General features: G+C 39.5%; 1 pseudogene; it reads left to right on the plus strand.

The window, feature by feature from the left end:
* Window positions 1-1,578: 1,578 nt before the first annotated feature.
* Window positions 1,579-4,667, plus strand: LOC113747718 (troponin C, slow skeletal and cardiac muscles-like; annotated as a pseudogene).
* The last annotated feature ends 291 nt before the right edge of the window (window positions 4,668-4,958 follow it).

The following is a 4,958-nucleotide window of genomic DNA, read 5'->3' on the forward strand; positions in this document are numbered from 1 at the left end:
TTCTGGATCATCTGAAGAGGTTTCACTGTGCAGGCTGGGAGGCCCGTCAGGAGGGCGCTACGGTAGTCTAGTCTTGAAATGACCACAGCTTGTGTCAGGAGTTGAGTAGCATCTGATTAGGTAAGGTGGGATTTTCCTGATGTTGTAAAGTGCAAAGCGGCATGACCAGGCAACTGAGGCAACATGATTGCAAAAGCAGTGATAGGAAAGTCCATGTGAGCTTATTTCACATATGTCACTTACGTCGATGCATGGTGATCAGATGTCCTGGTTTCATGCTGGGTGTCCTGAGGTCTAACAAATATCTGCAAAACACTAAAACGTCCAAACAATACAACAATACATATAATATTATATGTGTTTTCACTGCTTACATAAATGTTTATCATGTTAATCATGTTCTGTCCCATTCATTATTACCTCACCAAATATAATAACATAATCAATGTCTGAATTCAACACTGATGTGTCTGTATATGTCAGATATACAGTTGCCACCTATAAGTTATAGGCAAACATCATAAACTTTTACGGTTTGCTTCACTCCTTCGTGAAGTATCTGACAACATAAATGCTTGCGTTCGTGGAGTCTCTGGTGTTGCATGGTATGTTCCCATCCTGAAGAAAACACTTCTGGTGCATGAATTAATCCATAAATATGCACGTGCACGACATGTGCAGTAACCTAGTCATTAAGGTGAATTAAATGTCAGTACAAAAAAATTGATTGAAAACTGTAAAATTATAGACATGCACTATGTCAATAAACTTAAAGACGTGTGCACAAAATGTGACTTTTGTCTATATATTACTTTCAATACTGAACTTTAAAGTGTGATTTACAGGAGGCCAAACCATAACGTTCTCATGATACTGGCTTTTACTGCCTCGTATTTATATGGCATAACAAACTCAGTTAGTGAGATGCCACATTAATTGTTTTGTTCGTTACAGCAGACAGGTAGGAAAAAGCAGTTAAATTTAGCTGTATCTAAGGCTAGCTATGACTATTGTACCCGCTCGCTATAATAAACATTGCTATCTTGCCCTAACTGTCTAGTCAACTGTCTCTGTGGCATATGATGCTGTTGCTGCCCGTATGCTTCTCCAGAAGGCTCGTCATGTGGTCGATTAGTTTCGGAAATCCCCCCACACACACACACACCTCACACAAATACGTACACACACACACACACACACACACAATACGGGGTTAGGGGTCAATTTTTGTAAGATCCAGTGTTAATACCCACTGCATACTGTGATTGGTCAGCTGTGTGGAGTTTTGCATCCTTAACACCACTTTATTATTTTTATGTCAGAATGTGTTCCAACAGAGACGTTTGGAGTTGAATTCAAATGAGCTGAGATGACAACCCCAGAGAGAGCATCTCCACTTGTTCAATATGCCACAATTGTTGGATGGCTTCTGTTTCCTATTATTAGATCTGTCTCGCTCTCTCAGTGTGTCACTCCTCCCCTCCATCAGCCTTGATTTTTGGGGATGGGTCAAGAGCTTTTTTGGTGCCACGCTCCTCCAACAATAAAGAGCGAGGCAGTTATTGCTGGCTCATTTGTGCTGTGTCTGAGTGCAGCAGTGAGTGCAGTGGTGTGTCAGAGGAAGGGAAGGACCAGCAGCCATGGATGACGTATATAAAGCAGCGTGAGTACAGATAAGACTTTGAGGCAAAGCATGTAATAATCAGAAAGTCGTGGAACACGTTGCGTGCCTAGAACAAACTTTTGAACTCTGCGATCAAATGATATGGGAGCTCTGCTGGGACACACAGTATCTGAGGAGGTTTAGAAGCCATTGTGACATCTGTTAACAGCTGCTCTGTGATTACAAAGTCAAGTTCAACAGCCAAAGAGTAAAAACCCTTAAAATCAATATCAGACGGTTTTATTTAACTTGATGCTCTTCTGAGGTCAATGGTCTAATGGTTTGGATGATATCATCAGGAATTTATTATTTTTTTTGTTCCCAGGAAAATGGATATCAGAAGATAATTCTAAGCAGTGGTGTAGACTGTAGAATAGAGTTGGTCATGTTTGAGGCTTTGACTTTAAAAAGGTGATGCAAACCTTTAACATATTTTACAGTGTATATCACAGCTGTTGTATTGGACAGATGTTGATTATATGAAAAATAGACAATTTTAAGGGTAAATAAAAAAATCTGAAAATGATTTTATCTGAATTTGGTCAGGCCAGAGCTGTTGAGGACACTGAGGTCATGTCCTTGGTAGTTCTGGAGGGAATATGAGTGCCTTCACAAGCTGAAGAGAAATTTACATTTAAACTTTAAAAACATGTTTCTCTTTTGATTGATTCAGTGTTTTTAACAACGAATCTATTTAGATTAGAAAATTAGTGATAAAAAATAATTCAGTATTTTTTCACCATGGTTTAATCATAAGACAACTTTGAAACAGCATGACAGGACACAACAGATGGACACAATATAAAAGATAATGAAAGAATAAAATAATAAAAACTGTTCTCAAAAAGTAGTGTAAGTATTGACACTTACAAACATACAATTAGTATGTTTGACAGCACAGAAATTAGAGTGTGTGTGTGTGTTCATTCAACTCGCATGACACTGACACAATAGGAGGAATGAGCTCAGAGCACAGTGACAGGCTGCTGTGTTTAGTTCAGATGTCTTTACCCGACAATAGAACAAAGAACAGTTCAGAGGGAAGAAGGGAAGGACAGCTGATGGCTATTAAAACCCCCCCATCCCTCCCTCCCTCACCCCCTCCTCACCCCCTCCTCACCCACCTGCCATTGTATGAATCACAGCAAGAATAGTAAGCGAGAAGGAAGTATGACATTGCAGTGATTGCAAGATGATTAGCTGCATGTCTGCTCACTGTCACTGTTCACCCTCATTTTGTTTCTCTTAAGGTTGAGAACTTGACCGAGGAGCAGAAAAATGGTGAGAAATGCACCAATGCTACCATGTCTGTATTTATGTCTTATTATTACTTATTATACTCATAACACTTATCTACAAGTATGATGACTACTAACAATGACACGTAAAGGAAAAGTATGATTGACTTTCATAAAACAATAAAAAGATTAAAACCATAAAAAAAAACACTGCACACCGTCGTTGGATGGAATGGATTCACGATGTGGCTGTCCTTTGAATCGACATCATTAATCATGACCCCCTTTTCATGGACTTGGCACTGAGCTTCCCAAGAGAGGAACAGTCCTCTTATTTTTATGCCTGCTGTAACATCACAACCGTTACAAACAAGCCCCTTTTTTAAGAAACTGTACTTACTTGAACTAGATTTGGTTCTGTCAGAAAAGTTATTTGCTCTGCAACTCTAAGCACCAGGTTTAATATTAGAGGGGCAGACATTTAGCATCTTTACCATCTACACTGTTTCAACACAGTTATTCTACTCAACATAAGACACTCGCACACTGTCGACAGGCTGATCATGTGTGTCCATTCAAACATGGCACTACAATGACTGTGTGATGTTGTTGCATCCCAAACAGAGCTGCCAGGTTTGATCATTACTCGTCCGTTTGACTCACTTACTGATTCTTCACGTGTGGCTGAAAACAACGTCAGCTGGACTAAAACATACAATACACAATAAAATGCAGAATAAATTGTTTATATAAATGAATAATTAATATTTAATTGAGTAGTGGAGCTGGTTCTTCAATCGAGTTCCCTGAAATTAGAACCAGATAACAATATGAGGAAAGAAATGACCTGCTGGTCTGGTTGTAATAGTTTTGTGATGGTTGTTATGTCAGCGGTGTTACATGTTAGTGTATTTCTCTGTTTGTAGCTGTGAGTAATTTAAACACCTCTTTACAGAGTTCAAGGCTGCGTTTGACATCTTCATCCAGGATGCAGAGGACGGCTGCATCAGCACCAAAGAGTTGGGGAAGGTGATGAGGTGCTGGGACAGAATCCCACCCCAGAAGAGTTACAGGAGATGATCGACGAGGTGGATGAGGATGGTATGTCAGCATTGAGCCTGTCACATCACTGTGGACATCCGAGCCATGTGAGTCATTATGATATCATGATGTATGTTCACAGGCAGCGGCACAGTAGATTTTGATGAGTTTTTGGTTATGATGGTCGCTGCGCATGAAGGAGGAGAGCAAAGGAAAAATCAGAGGAGGAGTTGGCTGAACTGTCCGCATGTTTGACAAGTAAGATTACTCAACACGCTCACACTTCAACATTCAAAAATCACCAAGTTAATATCAAAAAAAATCCACTATAGATTTAAATCTCACGAGAGTCAAACATAGATCTCCTGGTCACTTCCAAACTTGAACTTGAATGATGATGAGGTTCAGTTTAGTGATGAGATGAGAAGATTTATTTCTTTGTGTTGCCTTCAGGAACGGAGATGGATACATAGACTTAGAAGAGCTGAAGAGCATGCTGGCCAACACTGGAGAGGTCATCACGGAAGAGATATTGAGGAGCTCTGAAGGATGGAGCAAACAAAAACAATGATGAAAAATTGATTATGACGGTATGTGAGCTCATTAGACACCAACTGTATGTCCTACCACACACACACACACACACTGTGTTCCCATGCATTTGTTTGCAGAAAGCATAACTTTAAACCAAAAGCATCGTTTGTCACCAACAGAGCAACATCTGAGGTATTAATCTAATGCTATCCAGAGCACATTTGTTCTCTGATATTCCACAACTTTAATACTAATACCCAAGCAAGTTGAAAATCACAAACGTTCTACAGCCTTACATGACCTACTGTATTGATGAGTTGAGTCTGTAAATATTGAAATGTGTTCTATTTTGTCAGTTCCTCTAAAAACAGGAACTTGTGTTGGCTTAAAATGAGTAATGCAGCCACTGCTTTACAACCCATTTAAAGTGAGAGGATGTCTTCTTACACATTCCATATACACATGTATATACATGTAGAACA

Source organism: Larimichthys crocea, chromosome XV, assembly GCF_000972845.2.
Source record: "Larimichthys crocea isolate SSNF chromosome XV, L_crocea_2.0, whole genome shotgun sequence".
Lineage (NCBI taxonomy): Eukaryota > Metazoa > Chordata > Actinopteri > Sciaenidae > Larimichthys > Larimichthys crocea.